We start from the raw sequence: 24,604 nt of genomic DNA on the forward strand, positions 1-24,604 counted from the left end.
GCAGTCTCAGTGGGCCATATGGTCTACTCCTGCTCCTATTTCTTGTGTTCTTGAAACAGATTCAATATTAACTTTGAAAAGGGAATTGGACGTATACTTGAAAAAGAGAAATTTGCAGGGCTGTGGGCAAAGAGCAGAGAAGTGGGACTAATTAGCTCGCTCTTTTAAAATGCTGGCTAAGTCACCATGGGTCAAATCGCCTCCTTCCATCCTGTATCATTCTATGATTCTAGGATAAAGATAAAAGACAAAAAGGAGAAAAACACAAACAAAATGGAATGAGAAGTGAGGAGGAAGGAAGAAACTGCAAGGTTTATGAAGAGGAAAGGAGAATGGCAAAAATCTTCATGAGAGAAGAAAATGAAAAGGAAGACAACGTTTCTTTTTAAAACAGGAGTTACCAGGGAGAGAGAGGTTCTGTGTTGGGTGAATGATTGCCAGCAATTGAACACATAGACATAACTCGCGCCTGAGACATGCTGGAGAAGCTATGTGATTGACTTCAGCAGTCCACCAGCAATTACAGGGAGGGTGACGAAATCAGTTATTTCATCCCTATAGTAGATTGCTTTGTGCTTGTGAGTGAGCTGGATAGAAGAGGCATTGCCCTGACCAAGAGTGCCTGTGCATATTTACAGCCAGTCTTGATGTTTTTTTAATGAGTCTGGAGGCTGAGACGCCTCACTCCTTGTCCCACTCTAACCTTTACTCAGAGATACCCATGGTCCCAGATTCTCACGAAAAGCAAAGATGTGAGATAAACTCAAAGAAAGAAAGAATGTGCATTTAAAAAGTGCCTTTCATGACCTCAGGATGTCCAAAAGAGATTTACAACCAATAAAGTACTTTTTGAGGTGTCGCCACTGTGTAGGAAACACAGTAGCTAATTTATGTACAGCAAGATTCCACAAACTGTAATGAGATAATGACCAGAGAATCTGGTTTGAGGGGAAAATATTGGGCAGGACACTGGGAGGACTTAACTGCTCTTCAAATAATGCCATGGGATCTTTCACATCCACTGAAAGAGCGGACGAGGTCGTGGTTTGACATTTCATTCGAAAGGCAGCACCTCTGATAATGCAGCAGTGAAGCGTAAGTCGGGGCTGTGTCCACAAGTCCCAGTCTTTGGCAGCATGGCCCAGGCACACGCTGACCCCGATGAGAGCAGGGGTTCACAAAAGAAACATGGGAGAAGCTCCTTCAGCGCACACAGAATTAGCTATTCAGATAAAATAATTAACCAAGTTATAGCGTAGCAATAAAAGCAGAAAATCCTGCAAATACAAAGGCTTGCATATCTTGCATATCACCCCTTTTGTCATTTAATGACTCCTGCCCTCCACCCCATCACAAAGCTTCCCTTTGTTCTTTCCTCCCCCTACAACCCCACCCCACACACCTCTACCACCGCCACCCCCCCGCCCCCCACCCCTCCCCCAACCACCTTCCCCAGGTCTTTACTTGCTTATAAATGGTTAAATCTCTAACTTTTCCCAGTTCTGACAAAAGATCATTGAGCTGAAACATTGGGCTGGATTTTCGTTATGGGGGTGGTAAACAGGAACTGGGTCTGGTTTTGGGTCTGAAACCTGCCTCTTGTGGGAAGCTGATTCCGATTGCAATTTTCAAATTGGAAAGCCCTTAATTGGTATGGGGATGGGTTTCCTGTCCACTTCGAGCCAGTGGGATTGAAAATGACAGTGAGTTAGAGCAAATGTGGGGCTCATGTAGACTCCCACGGCAGCCATCACTGATGCTGCTGCTTGTTCTGAGGAAGAGATCTACCTTCCACAGCACCAGAGGAAAGCAAGATGTCACAGGGGAGCTGGAGGGCTGGCACTAGGGGCAGGGCAGACCCTCCTTTCATCAATGCCCACCTGTATCTAATGCTGCAGACCATGTGGGACAGGAGGGAGGTCCTCTTCCCAGAGGGAGGAGGCCATGTCTTCATGCAGCAGGGGAACTTCTCTGTTCAGTGTTATCTGCCTCCGACCCCTGCCTCCTTCTCCTCTCTTACCTCCTGCACCTCTCCCGATGATCTATTTCCACATTCTCATTGTCCTCAAGATCCATACCTCTTTGGAGGGCCATGCTATGGAGAGTGCAGAAGACCACCACAATGACCAAGACCCTTGCAGGAGAGTACTGGACCCGCCCAGCCCAGGCACCAGAATCGCATCTTCAGAAACCCGATGGCCTGCCCAATGGTTTGTCTGCTGACCAGGCAGCACTGGTTGTTTCACTTCTGTGCCTCTATCTGGGGTTCCCGTAGAGGGGTGAGTAGCTATCTCCTCAAGGGATTTCCCTTGTCCCCTAGGATCCATCCACAAACTTTGGGGAATGGAGTGAAGTACCGAGGCAGCCTGGACTGGTGGAAGATGAAGGAGTCATAGCAGCTGCCAGGAAAGTGAGTGCACACATAGAGGAAATTTGTTGTAGTCACGGACAAGTTGGACACTGAGGCAGTGGAAGCTCTTGCTGCTGATGGATCGCACTGGCCGGTCACTAGGTGCCGTGATGGCCACATGGGCACATGCCCTGTACCTGGGTGAATCCAGCGATGGAGGCTAAAACCAATGCCCCGTGTCCCTGCATAGGCCCATCTGTGCCCTCCTGAAATGGCATCTGTGACCTGCTGATGGCCTGATAAGCTGCCAACTGCAAGATGAAACCTAGGTCCACAGCTGGTCCCTGGAATGACCCAGTTGCAGAGAAGCTTAGGGCAACAGAGACCTTGAGAGTTGCAGGTAGGTGACTGCCATGGGAGCCATGAAGCTTCAGGTCATTGTGGATCAGAGCACACTGATCGGACCAAGAACATCTGCTTGGATAGGCACAGGCTCCTACAGCACTGGCGCTCTGTCATTTGCAGGGAGATAACTCTTGGACTGTGCATCCAATGTCTTGGGTAGCACCTTCCTCCCCTTGCAGCCCCCACTGTGCTCCTCTGGTCTCCCGCCGTCCAGGAGGTTGCATCTGCCGCAGCTTATCCTGGCTGCTCTGTCCAATGTCAGTTCCCATTTGAGCTCCCTCAGCTGGGATTTATGCATTCACCAGGCCTTCCCATGCCAGCCCCAGCTCCCCCAGTGATGCCAGAGGCCTCATGTCCCTGTCCAGTTTCCTGCCACTCACCATTGAGAAAAACAAGTCTTACAGCTGCAACAATGGCCACTCTCTGGCACTTTTGAAGAAGCTGCACTTTACTTTGGGCCTCTGCAGTCTTTTAATCAGCACTTTCCATCGCCGTCACCCCCCCCCCCCCCCCCGCACTGTTCACATCTTCAACACCCTGAGGTGTCCTCCATGTTCCCAGACTTTGAAAATTAAAAACTGCCGCTGCAAGCCTGTGATTGCGCTCTTTAATGAGCTCAACTGGCAGTTAATTGAAGGCATGAGCCCGACCCATTCCCTCCTTCCCAGTGTCCCTTTTAAAATAGTATCATGTTCCCAAGGCGGTGAGTCCCAGTGCTGACCTCCAAGAACTCTGGTTTTAAAATGTGGTTGACTCTTAACTGCCCTCTGAATGGCCTAGCAGACCATTCAGTTGTCAAGGGCAATTAGGGATGGGCAACAAATGCTGGCCTTGCCAGCAACTCCCACATCCCATGAAAGAATTTTTAAAAATCTGGTCCATTAACTCTATTTCTCTCTCTTCACAGATGCTGCCTGACCTGCTGAGTATTTCCAGTACTTTTCTCTTTTTATCTGCAGTATTTTGCTTTTGTTATAGAGTAGCAGTGATTGGAGATTTCTTGGACTTCCTGATTGAATAATCACAGTCCATATTTACTAAAGAAAGCGTGGAATGCAACGATAAGGGTTAATTTCCTTATTGCGGTTCAAGTGGATATTAAAGACCCATAAGAATAGCAGGGAGTTTCCCTTAAATTGTTGCCAATTTCCTGCTCCTCCCAGACAATATCACCCACAATAGATTACCAGCTCATTGCTGACTATATCATCCCACTGTGTCCAAAAAGGTTGCTGTTGTTTGCCCAATAATAACTATAATAATGGCTATACTTCTGAGAGATATGTTAAGAAGCTATGTAAATGTAAATTCTTTCTGATAGAATTACTAGGTAGAGGCCATTATTCTAAATAGATTTGCTAAACCCATTAATTAATGGAAGCACCTTAGTCATCGGTTAAATTGAAAAGTATGATTTCCGTGTTTACACTAAGCCCTTTACTGCAGAGTTCAAAACATAAGTTTAGCTAATTATCTGCTTAAATGAGGATAATAAATAATGGAATGCAAAATTGAATATTAGATATCATCCTCAAAATGATGCCATGCATGTGTACACTGATGTCTTTGGAAATTCAACAACCCAAGCAATAATATTCACTGTTACATTTCTTTTCTTAAACAACTACAGGAACATAGGAACAGGAGTAAGCCAGTCAGCATCTTGGGTCTGTTCCACCATTCTATTAGATTATGGCAAATCTTTACTACAACTCTATTTACCCACATTTGACCCTTAATCCTCTTAGCTAAAAACAATCTGACAATCACAATCTTGAAAATTTCAACTGATCCAGCATCCAGAGCCTTCTGGGGGACAGAGACCCAGATTCCCACCAGTTTTTGTGTGAAAAAGTTCTTCCTGATTTCACTGATGAATGACCTAGCTCTGGTTTTAAGATTGTGGCTCCAAACTATTGGATTCCTCCACCAGGAGAAATTATGTCCACACAACTACCCTATTGACTTCCTTTCTCATTGTAAACACCTCAATTAGAACACCCTCAAATTCTAAACTCAAGGAAATATAAGCCAAATTTGTGCAATCTATTCCTATAATTTAACCATTCAAACCCCAGTATCATTCTGGTGAATCTGTGCTGCACCCTCTCCAAAACCAATATATCCTTCCTGGGTTTGTATGCCCAAAATTGAATACAGTACTCCAGGTAGGCTCTGACTAAAGCTCTGTACAACTGAAGAATCACTTACACCTCTTTATATTCCCACCCCCTTGAAATGAACAACAGCATTCCATTAGCCTTTTTGATTACTTCTTGTACCTGTGCACTAGCTTTTAGTAATCAACAGCAGCAGCCCACCGACGTCATCAGAACGCTCCAAGCTGCGCACATGTGCAAACGTTCTCCTGCTCTCAGTGAGATGCTGCGCATGCACAGCTTACGTCTTGCCAGGACTAATTGGCGCATGCGCGGGTAAACGTCATCGCGTAATGCCAACATCATCGAACAGCTGAATGAGGCACTTTGAGGCTGAAGCTCAATCCTCACCACTCTCTCCCCTCAACTCAGCTACACGCTCCCCCTGCCCACTTCCCCCCACTCAGCTACTCTCTCCTGCCGCACTGGCCGCTCTCCCCCCCTCGGCCACTCGCTCCAGGCCTCAACACTTTCTCCCCATCACCCCTCCTCCCCACCGGCTACTTGCCACCCACCCCCCCAGCCGCTCACTTCAGACCTCGCCACTGCTTCCCTCCACTCCCTTCGGCTCATTGTTCCCCATTCTTCACTTCCCACTCCCACCCACAACCCGCTCTCCGGTCACTCGCTCCCCACTTCCTGGCCCCCTCACCAGCCGCTAGCTCCAGGCTAACCCACTTCCCTCCTCTCAGCCACTCACTCCTATGTTGTGCCGTCACCCCTCGCGGCCCACCTTGCTTCTTCAGGTGGCGCGCAGAGAACAATCGAATGTGGAAACGAGTGGCTGAGAAGAGGAACGTGGCGCGCCCTGGGGCTAGCATCTGGAGGAGTGGGGGGAAGCAGGGAGCAAGCGGCCAGACAGCATGGTTGAGGGGAAGGGAAGGCAGGAAGCGAGGAGCGGGGAACAATCGGCCGAGGGGAGGGGAAGCGGGGGGAGCGAGCGGCTGAGGGAGGGGGGAAATCGGCGAGGCTGTAGCGAGTGCTTAAGGGAAGGCAGTGGTGAGAATATGGACACAGGAGGGTCCAATAGAGAGAAGCACAAAAGCAGGAGGGAGCAGGGGACTTTTGGGGGTGGGATGGAGGTGGCGATGGCAGCCATTGAGGGGATTTTCAAGTTGAAGTTGTTTTTCTGTAATAAATTGAGCAGCACTATCTTTAATCCTGGCAGCTGCCTGAACGTCGCAGACAGTGACATTTCAGTGGAAGAGGCTACATTTCCACATGTGCCAGTATTGTGCCACCCAGTGGTTGCGTTGTCAGGAAATGCAGCCTTTAGTGATTTGTGCACCTAGAAATCCAAATCCCTTTGTTCCTCCATACTTCCGAGCCTATCAACATTTGAAAGATATTCTGATTTGCCTTTCTTCGATCCAAAGTGGATGACCTCTCTCATTGAAATGGATGACCCCTACTTTGAACTCCATCTGCCATAGGTCGGTCCATTCAGTTGATCTGGCTATGTCCCTTTGAAACTTCCTGCTCCTATTTATAAAGAAAGAGAGAGAGAATTGTATTTCTATAGCACCTTTCACGACTACCAGACTGCTTTACAGTCAATTAAGTATTTTTGAAGTGTAGTCACTGTCATAATGTAGGAAATGCAGCAGCCAATTTGCACACAGCAAGCTCCCACAAACAGCAGTCTGACACTGACCAGATTATCTTTTTTAATGATGTTTGTTATATGATCGCCTTAAGAGTGGCGTCCCTTTATGAACTCAGTATGCTAATGAGCTAAGTACCAGGATGTAGTCATGTGACTAGAGGCCATAGTGACTCTAAAACTGTAACACCCTAGTCAAGGGCTCTGTATATAGTTTGCTCTGCATTGTATATACTAGTTTAACTGTTAATAAACCCTCTAGAGATCTTCAACAAACTGGAATCCATGTACCTCATTGTGCTGCTTAAGATAACACAAAAAACTCATGATAATGTTGATTGAGAGATAAATACTCGCCAAGATATCAGGTAGAACTTCCCTGCTCATCTTTAAAGTAGTGCTATGGAGTCTTTACTGTCCAATTGAGTGGGCCGTTTAATATTCCATCCGAAAGACAGCATAGCATTCCCTCAATACTGCCTTGGGGTGTCAACCTAGATTTTGTACTTAAGTCTCAGGAGTGGGCCTTGAATCCACTACTTTCTGACTGAGAAGCAAGATTGCTACCCACTGAGCTGCAGCAAACATTGTGATGTCATATAAAGTGAAAAGCTGAGGCCTCAGTACAGACCCTGAAGAATGGCACTTGACAAATCCTTCCAATCAGAGTACACTCCCTTAATCCCTTTCTCTTCCACGTCTCAACCAATTACCAATCAGTCAAAGATACATATTGTAAGATCTCACGTTGTAGATCTGCTACTGTATTTCTCTGGAAGAAACATATGGCACTTTGCAGCGGCGACAGGGAGAGCAAGGTGGCAGCTGGGTAAGTGAGTTTACAACTTAGATAAACTTACCTTTTTGTTTTGGCGGTTTCTTTTTGCAGCGGCGACAGGGAGAGCAAGGTGGCAGCTGGGTAAGTAAGTCCTATATATTTGGGCAGCGGTTGAACCCGAGACACTACACCTGTAGTGTCTCCCACCCGCCCTCCTCCTCTAACCAAAAAAAAAGGACTCAGTGGTGTGCAGATAAGGTAAGGCTTTTTCTATTTATTTTTTTTTCGTGTGATTGGTAAAAACTTTTCGTTCCTTTTTCGTTTATCTAAGTTAAGACTAACTTAAGCTTAAGATTGAAAATGTCAGGAGATCTCAGACCTGTGTTATGCTCCTCTTGCTCAATGTGGGAGCTCAGGGACACGGCTGATGTCCCTGACTCCTTCACGTGCTGGAAGTGTGTCCAGCTGCAGCTCTTGTTAGACCGCATGACGGCTCTGGAGCTGCGGATGGACTCACTTTGGAGCATCCGCGATGCTGAGGAGGTCGTGGATAGCACGTTTAGCGAATTGGTCACACCGCAGATTAGGATTGCTGAGGGAGAAAGGGAATGGGTGACCAAAAGGCAGAGAAAGAGCAGGAAGGCAGCACAGGTGTCCCCTGCGGTCATCTCCCTCCAAAACAGATAAACCGTTTTGGATACTGTTGAGGGAGATGGCTCACCAGGGGAAGGCAGCAGTAGCCAGGTTCATGGCACCGTGGCTGGCTCTGCTGTTCGGAAGGGCGGGAAAAAGAGTGGAAGGGCTATAGTCATAGGGGATTCGATTGTAAGGGGAGTAGATAGGCAGTTCTGTGGTCGAAAACGAGACTCCCGAATGGTATGTTGCCTCCCAGGTGCACGGGTCAGGGAAGTCTCAGATCGGCTGCAGAACATTCTGAAGGGGGAGGGTGAACAGCCAGTTGTCGTTGTGCACATAGGCACCAATGATATAGGTAAAAAAAGGGATGAGGTCCTACAAGCAGAATTTAGGGAGTTAGGAGCCAAGTTAAAAAGTAGGACCTCAGAGGTAGTAATCTCAGGATTGCTACCAGTGCCACGTGATAGTCAGAGTAGAAATGAAAGAATAGTCAGGATGAATGCGTGGCTTGAGAGATGGTGCAGGAGGGAGGGGTTCAGATTTTTGGGACATTGGGACCAGTTCTGGGGGAGGTGGGACTATTACAAATTGGACGGTCTACACCTGGGCCGGACTGGAACCAATGTCCTTGGGGGTGCTTTTGCTAACACTGTTGGGGAGGGTTTAAACTAATGTGGCAGGGGGATGGGAACCAAATGAGGTCAGTGGACAGTAAGGAGGTAGTAACTAAAGCCTGTAAGGAACTAGATAATGAAGTCAGCGTGACTAAGGGAAAGAGTTGACAGGGAGCAGATGATGAACGCAAAGGGACTGGTGGTCTGAGGTGCATTTGTTTTAATGCAAGAAGTGTAGTAGGTAAGGCAGATGAACTTAGGGCCTGGATTAGTACCTGGGAGTATGATGTTATTGCTATTACTGAGACTTGGTTGAGGGAAGGGCATGATTGGCAACTAAATATCCCAGGATATCGATGCTTCCGGCGGGATAGAGAGGGAGGTAAAAGGGGTGGAGGAGTTGCAGTACTGGTCAAAGAGGATATCACAGCTGTGCTGAAGGAGGGCACTATGGAGGACTCGAGCAGTGAGGCAATATGGGCAGAACTCAGAAATAGGAAGGGTGCGGTAACAATGTTGGGGCTGTACTACAGGCCTCCCAACAGCGAGCGTGAGATAGAGGTACAAATATGTAAACAGATTATGGAAAGATGTAGGAGCAACAGGGTGGTGGTGATAGGAGATTTTAATTTTCCCAACATTGACTGGGATTCGCTTAGTGTTAGAGGTCCAGATGGAGCAGAATTTGTAAGGAGCATCCAGGAGGGTTTTCTAGAGCAGTATGTAAATAGTCCAACTCGGGAAGGGGCCATACTGGACCTGGTGTTGGGGAATGAGCCCGGCCAGGTGGTTGAAGTTTCAGTAGGGGACTACTTTGGGAATAGTGATCACAATTCCGTAAGTTTTAGAATACTCATAGACAAAAACGAGAGTGGTCCCAAAGGAAGAGTGCTAAATTGGGGGAAAGCCAACTATACCAAAATTCGGCAGGAGCTGGGGAATGTAGATTGGGAGCAGCTGTTTGAAGGTAAATCCACATTTGATATGTGGGAGGCTTTTAAAGAGAGGTTGATTAGCGTGCAGGAGTGACATGTTCCTGTGAAAATGAGGGACAGAAATGGCAAGATTAGGGAACCATGGATGACAGGTGAAATTGTGAAACTAGCTAAGAGGAAAAAGGAAGCATACATAAGGTCTAGGAGGCTGAAGAAAGACGAAGCTTTGAAAGAATATCGGGAATGTAGGACCAATCTGAAACGAGGAATTAAGAGGGCTAAAAGGGGTCATGAAATATCTTTAGCAAACAGGGTTAAGGAAAATCCCAAAGCCTTTTATTCATATATAAGGAGCAAGAGGGTAACTAGAGAAAGGATTGGCCCACTCAAGGACAAAGGAGGAAAATTATGCGTGGAGTCAGAGAAAATGGGTGAGATTCTAAACGAGTACTTTGCATCGGTATTCACCGAGGAGAGGGACATGACGGATGTTGAGGTTAGGGACAGATGTTTGATTACTCTAGGTCAAGTCGGCATAAGGAGGGAGGAAGTGTTGGGTATTCTAAAAGGCATTAAGGTGGACAAGTCCCCAGGTCCGGATGGGATCTATCCCAGGTTACTGAGGGAAGCGAGAGAGGAAATAGCTGGGGCCTTAACAGATATCTTTGCAGCATCCTTAAACACGGGTGAGGACCCGGAGGACTGGAGAATTGCTAATGCTGTCCCCTTGTTTAATAAGGGTAGCAGGGAAAATCCAGGTAATTATAGACCGGTGAGCCTGACATCAGTGGTAGGGAAGCTGCTGGAGAAGATACTGAGGGATAGGATCTATTCCCATTTGGAAGAAAATGGGCTTATCAGTGATAGGCAACATGGTTTTGTGCAGGGAAGGTCATGTCTTACCAACTTAATAGAATTCTTTGAGGAAGTGACAAAGTTGATTGATGAGGGAAGGGCTGTAGATGTCATATACATGGACTTCAGTAAGGCGTTTGATAAGGTTCGTCATGGTAGGCTGATGGAGAAAGTGAAGTCGCATGGGGTCCAAGGTGTACTAGCTAGATGGATAAAGAACTGGCTGGGCAACAGGAGACAGAGAGTAGCAGTGGAAGGGAGTTTCTCAAAATGGAGACGTGTGACCAGTGGTGTTCCACAGGGATCCGTGCTGGGACCACTGTTGTTTGTGATATACATAAATGATTTGGAGGAAAGTATAGGTGGTCTGATTAGCAAGTTTGCAGACGACACTAAGATTGGTGGAGTAGCAGATAGTGAAGGGGACTGTCAGACAATACAGCAGAATATAAATAGATTGGAGAGTTGGGCAGAGAAATGGCAGATGGAGTTCAATCAGGGCAAATGCGAGGTGATGCATTTTGGAAGATCCAATTCAAGAGTGAACTATACAGTAAATGGAAAAGTCCTGGGGAAAATTGATGTACAGAGAGATTTGGGTGTTCAGGTCCATTGTTCCCTGAAGGTGGCAACGCAGGTCAATAGAGTGGTCAAGAAGGCATACGGCATGCTTTCCTTCATCGGACGGGGTATTGAGTACAAGAGTTGGCAGGTCATGTTACAGTTGTATAAGACTTTGGTTCGGCCACATTTGGAATACTGCGTGCAGTTCTGGTCGCCACATTACCAAAAGGATGTAGATGCTTTGGAGAGGGTACAGCGGAGGTTCACCAGGATGTTGCCTGGTATGGAGGGCGCTAGCTATGATGAGAGGTTGAGCAGATTAGGATTATTTTCATTAGAAAGACGGAGGTTGAAGGGGGACCTGATTGAGGTGTATAAAATCATGAGAGGTATAGACAGGGTGGATAGCAAGAAGCTTTTTCCCAGAGTGGGGGATTCAATTACTAGGGGTCATGAGTTCAAAGTGAGAGGGGAAAAGTTTAGGGGGGGATATACGTGGAAAGCTCTTTACACAGAGGGTGGTGGGTGCCTGGAACGCGTTGCCAGCGGAGGTGGTAGACGCGGGCACGATAGCGTCTTTTAAGATGTATCTAGACAGATACATGAATGGGCAGGAAGCAAAGAGATACAGACCCTTAGAAAATAGGCGACAGGTTTAGATAGAGGATCTGGATCGGCGCAGGCTTGGAGGGCCGAAGGGCCTGTTCCTGTGCTGTAATTTTCTTTGTTCTTTGTTTTTTACCTTCTGGATTGCTGCTGTAAACCGAACCTTTATTATCAACTCCCTCTAGTGTCACACTGCATATGCTACACCAAGCATGTACAGTGGCCTCAAATGAACAATATAGTACATATCAAATAAACAATAAATGAACAATACACTACACTCATCTTCTGACAAAAGAATGATAGTAAATGGAGAAGGTGAAAGTTGTGGATGAAGAAGAACAGCAATTTGCATTTATATAGCACCTTTCATGATCTCAGGATGTACAAAGTACTTTACAGCCAATGAAGCACTTTTGAAGTACAGTGTTGTCGGTGTTGTAGTGTAGCATGGCACCCAATTGTGCCCCCAGCAAGCTCCTACAAACAACAATGTATAATGACCAGATAATTAGTTTTAATGATATTGATTTTGGGATTAATATTGACCAGGATACCGGGGAAAACTTCCCTGCTCTTCTTCGAAATAGTGCCATGGAAGTTGTTATGCCCACCTGAGAGGACAGGGCCATGGTTTAACATGTCATCCGAAAGACAGCACCTCAGACAGTGCAGGACTCCTTCAGTACTGTACTGGAGTGTCAGCCGAGATTTTTTGCTCAAGTTCAGGAGTGGGACTGTGAGCCCACAATATTCTGACTTAGAGGCAAGAGAGCTACCAACTGAGCCATAGCTGACATGAATCACTAGTCTTCATGATCACCAACTTGTGAATGGAACTATCTTCATCTACTCTGATGATTAGCTGAAGAGAATGAGGTTGTGATTATAGTAAAATATAACTAAAATGATCAATCATGGTGGAACAGAGGCCATTCCATAAAAGAAACTAGACACCAGATTTAAATTTACCCCTGGCCTGGTTGTGGTCCATTTGTGCCCTCGTGACTCACCATGTGCAGCTCTCAGCTTTATACTCAGCTCCAAGGTACGTGCAGTGCCAGTGTCTGAGCTGGTGGCTTTGAGTGTCAAGTGACAGGGTCTCTTCATCAGTGCTGTGCTGTTGCTCTCTTTCCTCCTCCTGGGGCTGGGCAGATAGTCTGAAAGCAAGAATCAGAAGGGGATGGTTGGTTTTTGGGAAGTGGGGTGGAGTGGGAAGCAGGAGGTCCATGGAAACACCATCTACAGCCTTCTCATCCTACCAGATAGCAGGATGATGTTGTGCTGGGAATTGAGAAGTGGCATAAAGCAAGAAGATGCCATCATCCTCAATGTTCTCAGCAACATCAGATACTGCAGGCCCCATCGCAGCCGGCGCCTCTGACAGGCTCAGGAGATGCAGGTGTTCTTGTCACCCTTGTTCCACTGCTCCTAATCCATTGTATGCCACCTTGTCCTGTAAGAAGAGGGCAGAATGTTAGTGATAGCGATAGCTAAATAGCTGGAAGCAGTGGGAGGAGGGTATGAGTCTGGCAGCTACCAGTGAGTGCTGCTGGGTGAGTGATGGGGTGTGGTGCATTGAGCAGCATAGAGGTTGCTGGTGTGGTGGATAGGAGATGTCATGTGAAGATTCATTCACTGACATTGACCACCTGTATGAGGTGACATTGACCACCTTCTGGTGGCACTACTGCCAGGTCCTCGGGTCCTGACTCTGGGACCTGACCTTCCTAGCCACCTGCTCCCACTCCCTTCTGAGGTTGGTCCTTGAGGGTCTCCTGGCACTTTGTGGAAATTTGCTATCTTTCCTCCTGCTCACCTGCACCATCAACGTCTTCAGCGCCACATCTATCAATCTGGATCCCTCTGTCTGCCCTGGTGTTCATTTTGCAAGAATTTCCAATGCTGCAATCTTTTTTTCCAGCTTCCCTTTAAGAGACGGCCTATGTTTAAGAAAGAGCAGGCTGCCTGTGCCACTGGTCTGCATCAACGCTGCCTGGGCTTCCTGCTGTGTGCAGAGCTTGCAGGAAGCATTCAGGAGAAGACAGCAGTGCTGGAAGCACAGGAACCTGTGCCAATATCATTCGGATGAGGTGGGTAAATGAATGATCTGAACAGTCAAGGGCACACTGTGAATTGCGGCCACCACGCCAAAAATTCAGGGCAAATTAATTTTGTGCCCTTTATCTTACAGAATTATATTGGCAGTTTCCCAGAAAGTCTCTTGATGTGTTACAGAAGTGCTTTTAACAGCTCCAGCAGCAAGGATCATGAACTGGCAAATATCACTTGACATTGAAGCGAACCCTGTGTTTAATCCCAAAAAGCTGATCTCTGTTAGGAGACGGTGTTAGTTGAAGCGCCAATCACCAAAATGCCAAGCAACCTCTTTAAGAGGAGGTATTTTAAATGTCAATCAACAAGGTGGTCATTCCTAGCACTGACTTGAATTCCTTTTCCAAGAGAATGTCTTGCACTAAACCAGCATTTCAGCGCAAGATCTCATCTTGGTAACCTCTTTAGAGGTTAAAGTATTCAACAAAAATCATTCCTAACACTGTTAAAGCCTGTGTCTCAGTTGGTAAGAATGTTTATCCAGTCTGCTGTTCAGAGAGAAAGGACACTTCACATGGAAGCACATGATAACATTCCAGGAGCCAGAATAGAGAATAACTTTGGGTGTCACTATTCTTTTCAAACATATTGTGGGAATGGCTGGTAATACTGGACCTGAGAGATTATGTAATATGTGAAAAAAGTTATAAGTCAAGATAATCGAAATAGAAACATTCATTCTCAATAATTTCAGAATAAAGCTGTGTCATCAACAGAATGAGAGAAAAATGACAGCCGAGAAATTAATGTGTAGTAAATTAATGTATGGATATTTTGTAGGCTCATAAAACTTTGCTTTTCTTATTATTTGAAATGGGTTAATTCTCTTTGTTAAAATGGCTCATAAATGCACTGTTTGGACATTAATATCAGATCCAGTAATCTTTAGGCTAATTGTACTAAGGCATGCATAGGGAAATGTAAATCAAGATTCAAACGCATTTAGTGGGTCAAAAGCTATGTTAATAACTTTGAGTGCGAATAATTAGATAAGCTTGTGCAATATTTACACAATTTTGATGTTATCTGACCCAGAACTAACAGCATGGCCTGGATTTCTCTCCTTTAGTCCCACCTCAGATCAGATGGGATAGTTTCATAAGCATTAGGGACAGTTGGATTGTGAGGCGTACTACCATATCCCTGCCCAGCCTCAATTCACCTTCCACCATCCCCACTAGAATTGACGTTGGCTTCTTCTTCCCCTTGCACAGTAAGAAAATGGAAGTAGGAAGGTAAGACCCGCGTTTTCAGCAGATTTTCCTGCTTTCTGCTCCTGTTCTCAGCACCCCCTGGAACCACCTGGTGAAACATGGCAGTAGTGCATGAAGGAACCAAGGTTCCCTGATGGAATAAGTAACTTCTGAAGGCCTCAATCTCAGCCAAGGTCTTCAGTGGGACACCTGTTCCAGCATTGGGACTCCTTTGTCCCTTTAACGCTGCTTTCCCCTCTTCTGGTGCTGCATTTCCCATGAGGCCTCTGGTGGGGTCTAAATTGTTGGTGGCAAACCCGCCTGGAGCCTGTCATTCACAGCTGATGACTCTTGATCCATGAAACTCTGCCAGGGCCATGTTGGATCAGGGTAACAAGCGACATAGTTTGTCGGCCTTTTTGTAAAACAGGAAAATCACAATGTTTTTGAAATTTGTGTACGTAGCTGGAGGAATGGAAAAGATATTGGACATCAGCGAAGCAGGGGTTGTTCAGTTGAAGCTCTCTTTAATGGGCTGCTACTGATCAGCTCAGGTAGCCGGCAATTATTGGACCCTTCCCGCTTTCTCGCTATCTGCCATATCATCAGTCTTCTCTCCCTCATCCAATGGTGACGCCATGTATTGTCTCTGTTGCAAAGCAAAGTTACACAGCATGCAGCAAACCAGCATCATATGGGACAATCTTTGCTGCTTGCACTGCAGGCAGCCACCAGACCTGTTCAGCACCCAAAATGTTTTTTAAGGACACCAGTGGTCTTCTTAATGAGAGTTCTAGTTGACCCATGGATCTGATTGTAATGGAGTGCCATAGTTAAGCCATAGTTTGTAAGAGGAACTACAAGTCAAATCTGCATTGGGATAGGCATTGCTCCCAAGCAGCCAGTCTTTAATTTGGCAGAATCCTGCAATCTGGCTGAATCCCAGAGCCCTATCCTGTTTCTTCTGGATGTCCCTGGGGAAAGCAATGAAAGTGTTTGCTCTAGTAAACCAGGCGTCAGTTATTATATTTAATACAAGTATGAACTGCAAACTGACCGGCGTTGCTGATATCCTCTATAGCAGCCTGGAAGGGCTACAGTGACCTTGACCACAACATGTAGTGCTGTGCTAGCTCCAGCAGTTGATGGCAAGTCTTCTTGCAGGCATGTTGCTCGGGCTGATATAATATATTGGGAGGATAAGAATTGCACTGAGTATGCCTCTTTCCCTTTGCACAACCTCTTGCTGCAGCTCTGATTTTTCTTTCTCCCTGTTCTTCTTCCTCCTTGCAGAGTTGAATTCCTAGCATGACTCCCATCAAGAAATAACTGCAATGCCAGAAGCTCCAAAACAGTTTGGAAGCTACAGTGGCAACTACAAGTGCTTATGCATCCTTTAATGTCAAAAAAAAGTGTAAGCAATGGCTCAGTTCTTGCCTTTATATTTGAAGGTTGTGGGTTCAAGTCCCATTGTAGGATTGGAGCACAAACATCTAGGATGACACTCCAGTGCTGCACTGTTGGAGGTGCTATCTTTCAGATCAGATATTAAACTGAAGACCTATCTGCCCTCTCAGATGGATGTTAAAGATCCCATGATGTTATTACAAAGAAGAGTAGGGGTGGTTCCCTGGCCAATATTTATCCCTCAACCAACATCATAAAAACAGATTATCTGGTCATTATCACATTGTGGTTTGTGGGAGCTTGCTGTGTACAAATTGGCTGCTTCATTTCATATTTTGCAACTGTGACTACCGTTCAAAAGTGCTTCATTGGCTGTAAAGCATTTTGGAATGTCTGGTGGTCGTGGAAGGCTCTAGATAAATGCATGTCTTTCTTTTCTTTAAAAAAATCCCAGATGGTATGTTGCCTCCCGGGTGCCAGGGTCAGGGATGTCTCGGATCGAGTCCACAGGATTCTTAAGGGGGAGGGGGAGCAGCCAGAGGTCGTGGTACATATCGGGACCAACGACATAGCTAGGAAAAGGGATGAGGACCTGAAAAGCAAATATAGGGAGTTTGGTTGGAAGCTGAAAGGCAGGACGAGCAGAGTAGTAATCTCAGGATTGATACCGGTGCCACGTGCTAGTGAGGCTAGAAACAGGGAGCGAATGCAGCTGAACACGTGGCTACAGAACTGGTGTAGGAGGGAGGGATTCAGATATGTGCATCATTGGGATACCTTCTGGGGAAGGTGGGACCTGTACAAGAAGGACTGGTTGCATCTGAACTGGAGGGGCACCAATATCCTGGGCGGGAGGTTTGCTAGAGCTCTTCGGGAGGGTTTAAACTAGTTTGGCAGGGGGATGGGAACCGGAGCCACGGATCAGTGGATGGGGTAGCTGTTGAACAGGCAGATACCGAGTGCAGAGAGTCAGTGAGGAAGGTTAGACAGTTGACAGGGCAAAGTTGCAGCCAGTATGATGGGTTGAAGTGTGTCTATTTTAACGCAAGAAGTGTCAGGAATAAGGGTGATGAACTTAGAGCATGGATCAGTACTTGGAGCTACGATGTTGTGGCCATTACGGAGACGTGGATATCACAGGGACAGGAATGGATGTTGGATGTTCCGGGGTTTAGATGTTTCAAAAGGAATAAGGAAGGAGGTAAAAGAGGTGGGGGAGTGGCATTGCTAATCAAGGATAGTATCACAGCTGCAGAAAGGGAGGTCGTCGAGGAGGGTTTGTCTACTGAGTCATTATGGGTGGAAGTCAGAAACAGGAAAGGAGCAGTCACTTTGTTGGGAGTTTTCTATAGACCCCCCAATAGCAACAGAGACATTGAGGAACAGATTGGGAGGCAGATTTTGGAAAGGTGCAGAAGTAACAGGGTTGTTGTCATGGGTGACTTCAACTTCCCTAATATTGATTGGAACCTCCTTAGTGCAAATAGTTTGGATGGAGCAGTTTTTGTCAGGTGCGTCCAGGAAGGTTTCCTGACTCAATATGTAGATAGGCCGACTAGAGGGGAGACTATGTTGGACTTGGTGCTTGGCAACGAACCAGGCCAGGTGGCAGATCTCTCGGTGGGAGAGCATTTCAGTGATAGTGATCACAACTCCCTGACCTTTCCTATAGTCATGGAGAGGGACAGGAGCAGACGGGATGGGAAAATATTTAATTGGGGGAGGGGGAATTACAATGCTATTAGGCAGGAACTGGGGAGCATAAATTGGGAACAGATGTTCTCAGGGAAATGCACGACAGAAATGTGGAGGTTGTTTCGGGAGCCTTGCTGCGACTGCTGGATAGGTTTGTCCCGATGAGGCAGGGAAGGGATGGTAGGGTGAAGGAACCTTGGATGAGAAGAGATGTGGAACAGCTAGTCAAGAGGAAGAAGGAAGCTTACTTAAGGTTGAGGAAGCAAGGATCGGACATGGCTCTAGAGGGTTACAAGGTAGCCAGGAAGGAACTGAAGAATGGACTTAGGAGAGCTAGAAGGGGACATGAAAAAGTCTTGGCGGGTAGGATTAAGGAAAATCCCAAGGCGTTCTACACTTATGTGAGGAACAAGAGGATGGCCAGAGTGAGGGTAGGGCTGATCAGGGATAGTGGAGGGAATTTGTGCCTGGAGTCGGAGGAGGTAGGGGAGGTCCTAAATGAATACTTTGCTTCAGTATTCACTAGTGAGAGGGACCTGGTCGTTTGTGAGGACAGTGTGAAACAGGCTGATATTCTCGAACAGGTTCAGGTTAAGAGGGAGGATGTGCTGGTAATTTTGAATGATATGAGGACACGTAAGTCCCCAGGGCCAGACGGGATATACCCAAGGATATTACGGGAAGTGAGGGAAGAGATTGCTGCGCCTTTGGCGATGATCTTTGCGTCTTCACTGTCCACTGGAGTCGTACCGGATGATTGGAGGGTGGCAAATGTTATTCCCTTGTTCAAGAAAGGGAATAGGGATAACCCTGGGAATTATAGACCAGTCAGTCTTACGTCGGTAGTGGGCAAATTATTGGAGAGGATTCTGAGAGACAGGATTTATGATTATTTGGAAAAGCATGGTTTGATTAGAGACAGTCAGCATGGCTTTGTGAGGGGCAGGTCATGCCTCACAAGCCTTACTGAATTCTTTGAAGATGTGACAAAACACATTGATGAAGGAAGAGCAGTAATGTGGTGTATATGGATTTTAGCAAGGTTCCCCATGGTGGGCTCATTCAGAAAGTAAGGAGGCATGGGATTCAAGGAAAGATGGCTGTCTGGATACAAAATTGGCTGGCCCATAGAAGTCAGAGGGTGGTAGTAGATGCAGAGTATTCAGCATGGAGCTCCGTGACCAGTGGTGTTCCTCAAGGATCTGTTCTGGGACCTCTGCTCTTTGTGATTTTTACAAATGACTTGGATGAAGAAGTGGAAGGCTGGGTTAGCAAGTTTGCCGATGACACGAAGGTTGCTGGAGTTGTGGATAGTGTGGAAGGCTGTTGTAGGTTGCAACGGGACATTGACAGGATGCAGAGCTGGGCTGAGAAGTGGCAGATGGAGTTCAACCTGGAAAAGTGTGAAGTGATTCATTTTGGAAGGTCGAATTTGAATGCGGAATACAGGCTTAAAGACAGGATTCTTGGTAGTGTGGAGGAACAGAGGGATCTTGGGGTCCATGTCCATAGATCGCTCAAAGTTGCCACCCAAGTTGCTAGGGTTGTTAAGAAGGCGTATGGTGTGTTGGCTTTCATTAACAGGGGGATTGAGTTTAAGAGCCGCGAGGTTATGCTGCAGCTCTATAAGGCCCTGGTTCGACCACACTTGAAATATTGTGTTCAGTTCTGGTCGCCTCATTATAGGAAGGATGTGGAAGCTTTAGAGAGGGTGCAGAGGAGATTTACCAGGATGCTGCCTGGACTGGAGGGCATGTCCTACGAAGAAAGATTGAGGGAGCTAGGGCTTTTCTCATTGGAGCGAAGAAGGATGAGAGGTGACTTGATAGAGGTGTACAAGATGATGAGAGGCATCGATAGAGTGGATAGCCAGAGACTTTTCCCCAGGGTGGAAAGGGCTATCACCAGGGGGCATAATTTTAAGGTGATTGGAGGAAGGTTTCGGGGGAGATGTCAGAGGTAGGTTCTTTCCGCAGAGAGTGGTGGGTGCGTGGAATGCGCTGCCAGCGGTGGTGGTAGAAGCAGATACATTAGGGGCATTTAAGCGACTCTTGGATAGGTACATGGATGATAGTAGAATGAAGGGTAGGTAGTTAGTTTGATCTTAGAGTAGGTTGAAGGTTCGGCACAACATCGTGGGCTGAAGGGCCTGTACTGTGCTCTACTGTTCTATGTTCTATGTTCTCTACAGAGTATTATCGGACAGCAGCTGGCAATCTCTTCAAATAGGGTTTGAAACAGTCACCTCAGGAATTAAACTGCCCATAGTTGGTGGTCTGGAGCAGAAAATAGCATCAGTGAGGCAGCACAGTTATAAAATGGTATCAGCATGGTAATGACATTACTTGATCTTAATTTTTTAATATATTCATGAGACTCCACCTTGTCTCAGATGGGAGGTCTGGCCTCCAGGAAAGATTTCACCTGAATACAGGCATGTTGTAAAAGTAGCAGGAACTGGGCGTGAGGATAGAACACTTTAATTTTTGCCCGCTATCACCCCATTTTCATACAGAAACAAGAGTCGTAAGGAGACCAAAATCACAGCCATAATCTACTTAACATTTTTTCGAAGACTATGGAACTCTTTACTTGCCCGTCCATCCTCCTACAATTTAATGTTTTACAAAACCCAAGCCAGGCATCACTTAATTATAAATCCTGGCTTACCTCTTACCTTTTTTTAAGAAAGTATCCTAAAACATTATGGCTCACATCTTCTGCTTATGTGAAACTGGCATGCATCATTAGCATCGTAGGACTTCTACCCACCTACAGGACACACCTTGAACCAGCCAAGCTACCAGTTTCAGCACCATTCAAACCATTTTGGCCAGACTGCACCATAATTGGGGACAGGGATTTGCTACAACAGGCCTTCAATGCCCACCATTGACTGGCATTGTCAACTGTTGGTCGGCCAAACCAGTTGCTGTGCAATTGACCGCTCTGTATTTTAACTTTTCACTCCCCTACTATGCTGCCACAGGAACACTGGGGACCATGGGATAAATGATGTATCTCCCTCATTTGAATATTATTTTTATCTGACCTCCATCATTTCCAGTGGGGAATGCGACAGTGTGAAAATAGGCAGAGTCACAATGTAGATTGTCTCTCTTCTATCTTCTAGTCATTACTGCCCCACACCCACCCCAACCCCAATTCTATTCAGAAATCGATGAAGGGAGGGTTGATTATTCCAGACTCTGTCGATAGAATGCACAAATGAGTTAGGTAACTCATAAAGTACGTTGTTTACTTTCTTACATTGCCGCTACCTAATTATAGCAGCTGCGGTGCTTTGCATTATTTCCAGATGTGTCTAATTAAAGCAGTATTGTCAAAGTCTCAACCCTCTATACTTTTGGAGTAATGACATTCATCACAAGCAAGAGACGCTAACTGAACCTGTTCAGCAATCTAGATCTACATTCTTTAATGTCATCATTATCATTACTGCCTAATAGTAATAGGCTGAAGTCTCAAAGATCTGTCCCTTTACAATTTAATTCTAAGGACTGTTTTGTTGACAATATAAATTAGTCATGCACCTGAAAAAGTTCAGCTGTGATTGTGCAGTTTTTGATGCTCAGTGCCTGATGTTCATATAATTATTATTTGTAATCTGTCAACATTTCTCCACACAATGGGTAGCTGAAATCTGGAACTCCCTCCTCAAAAGGTTATGGATGCTGCGTCAATTGAAGCTTTCAAGACTGAGATCGATAGATGAGGGTATCAAGGGATATGAAGCAAAGGCAGAAAAAAGGAGTTCAGCCATGATCTAATTGAATAGCAGAACAAGCTCCAGGGGCTGAATGGCCTATTCCTATTGCTTTGATTCTATGTTCAGTGGCTGTTAAAGGCCATGAGATGACCTGAGGTCATGAAAGACACTCGGTAAGCTGCACTATATAATGTAAGCTCTTTGTTTTTCTTTTCTCAGAAAGACGGCCGGGGGAAGTTTTAACTTACGGGTTGTCAGCTAGTGAAATGAATGGGCCTAATACCGAGGAGGTGCTGTGAGAGAACTGGTCCGTTTTAAAGGTTGGGCCTTATTTTATCGATAAGCAAGGTTGCCTGTCTGAAATGGGTGTCCAGAGGCAGCTTGCCAGGTTCTGGCAATATTGGCAGCTCGTAGAATATTGGCAGCTCGTAGGCTCTGCCACCAGCAGTCAGGCAAGTCATCGGATCTGCGGGGAGTGGTGGTGGCAGGGGGTATGGTGAGGGTTTTGTGAACATGTCGGGGTTAGCAAGCCCAGGGTGGCAGTGGCCCGTACTTTCCTTGTGGGTCACTACTGCTCCTCCTGGCCCCACAAAAATAAGTATTACAGTTACCTGTAAAAACCTCCACTTCTAGCCCACCTTGTTTTGCTGCACATTAAAGGACATGTATATAAAGCAAGCAAGCGTAGACCATCTAACCTACTCCTCAATTTCTAACTCTTAAAAGTCTGACTCCTAATGAGCAGAGAGGAACTTGAGCTCTGCCAATAGTTTGTTGTTGCATTACTCTTGCTGATTCTGTCCCACATGTTTTAATTACCCTTTTACTGAAAATTAGATTTTGACCACTGCGTCCACATGGCTGAAAATCGTCTCCCCCACCGGGAGAGTCTCACATCTCTCAAATGGCCAATGTTTTGGGTGGTGTGGCGGGGGGGAGAGGTGGGGAACATAGAAAATGCCTCAAAGATATTCTGAAGCTCTCCTTGAAGCACGGCTGCATTGACCTTAACAACTAGGAGGAACTTGCTACCAATCGTTCAGAATGGCGACAACTTGTCCACCAAGCTGCATCACGCTTCGAGCCCCAACGCCTTAATGATGAGGCAGAGCAACAGTAGAGAAGGAAAAAGGAAGCAAATCCTGCACTCCAAATCCCACTACCTTGTGGAACGTCCTGCCCCATGTACTCAAAGATCTGTGTGTTGAAATTGGCCTGCTCAGCCACATGAAGACCCATGGTAGAAATTTACGACTCTGAGTAGATGTCATCCTCGAATCGAGGGACAACCAACTCACATACTGAAACTTTTCGGCCTGAATTTACTATTTTCTTTCGTCTTCTTTAATTTGAAATCACGACACTTGGTTGTTGAATTTTTGGGGTAGTTAACTTCTAATCACATCTGACGCCCTTTAGTCCTGGAACTAATCTAGGAGCCCTTTTGTGCACTCCTTCCATTAACTTAATATCCTTCTTAAAACAGGGAGACCAAACCTGCATGTAGCATTCCCATTGCAGCCCCACCAAGGCAGATATCATTTTAGAATTGCCTCTCTCAACTTATAAATATTATTTTTAGCAATGCATCCCAGCGTTCTGTTTGCCTGCGGACACTGTACTGGTGCTTTAAGTGACCTGTCACCAAATTCCTAAATCTTAGTTTTGTTTTGACACCTAAGCACATTTCCCTTTAGTGCACAGTTCTAACTATTCTTTCCTCTGCTAAACCTCATAATTTTACAATTCTCCATATTAAATTGCATTGTGAATTTCTCTGCCTCGAGATCTAGCTACTTTATTGGATTTCTGCACATTGCTGATCAGAACTTCTGAATAATAGATTATTGGTATATTCAGATCTTAGCCACTTAACTGAGCTTCTCCCAAATGCCGTTGAACCATTTTCCACTGATATTGTGCACTGGCCAGCTATATCAGCAAACTTTCCAACAATGCATCATTTAAGTGCCTCATTAGCTGTTTTAAGAAGTATTAAAAGATCATTATAACTGGTACCATTATGATTGGTTGCATGTCTTGCTTTGTTTTTCTTTTTCAGGATTCCTTTAGGTCGCTAATTGTGATGAAAATTTCCTCCTGATTTTATGGAGGGAAAAAAGGCAAGTCAAGGCATTTTTCCAATCAATGCAGCTCCATTTTCACCCTTGCATGTGCAAACATTCAAATTGAGTTCCTTTACAGTAGCTCTTTAGCTTCATTGATCCATTACCAAAGCTTCAATTATATTTGGTATCAGTGCAGCTTTTTAAACAGTCTTTCACTGGGCATCAACCAAACGTGACTGGATAACAGGGCCCTCCACCTCTGCAAGAAAAAAAACTCCAAATTAAGTTATATTTAGAGTAAGAACTGGCCATTAAATCCTGCAGGGATTCTCTTATTCTTCTACTGTAACTTTGGCAGATGACTGGTGGAAACCCGAGAGAAATGTCATAAATAGCCACTTGCAATCAATTACCTCATTTTGTTGGGGATTCCGCTGATGCAATATTGGGAGAAAACACATGGAATTTGAGGCTCGTGAATTGAATAATAAGCAGTAACAATAATAGAAGTCAACTATTGCAACAGTACTTCAGCACAGCATCCTTCCCCTTCCACTTCCACTTCCACTTCTACTTCTACTTCCACTTCCACCTGCCCCTCTCCATGGAACCTTCTGAGTTTTGTCTTATATACCCAACTTTCCCCTCTCCTGTATCTGTGACAGAATGAGCCGTAGCTTCAATTTCTGTCCCCTAAGAATTGTACACGTTTGATATATTTTTGAGGACTTGGCATTGCCACTTTGGTTTTGGGTGTGGAATTTACTCTTTAATTTTAATAAATTGTGTTTCGCTAAAATATGATGCTCATGCATTCTGAAACACAGATAATGCTCTGATGGATATACCCTCCATCTTGTTTATTTTGATACCAGTGAAAACTGTGGCCA

This window comes from Heterodontus francisci, chromosome 9 (genome assembly GCF_036365525.1).
Source record: "Heterodontus francisci isolate sHetFra1 chromosome 9, sHetFra1.hap1, whole genome shotgun sequence".
Classification (NCBI taxonomy): Eukaryota; Metazoa; Chordata; class Chondrichthyes; order Heterodontiformes; family Heterodontidae; genus Heterodontus; species Heterodontus francisci.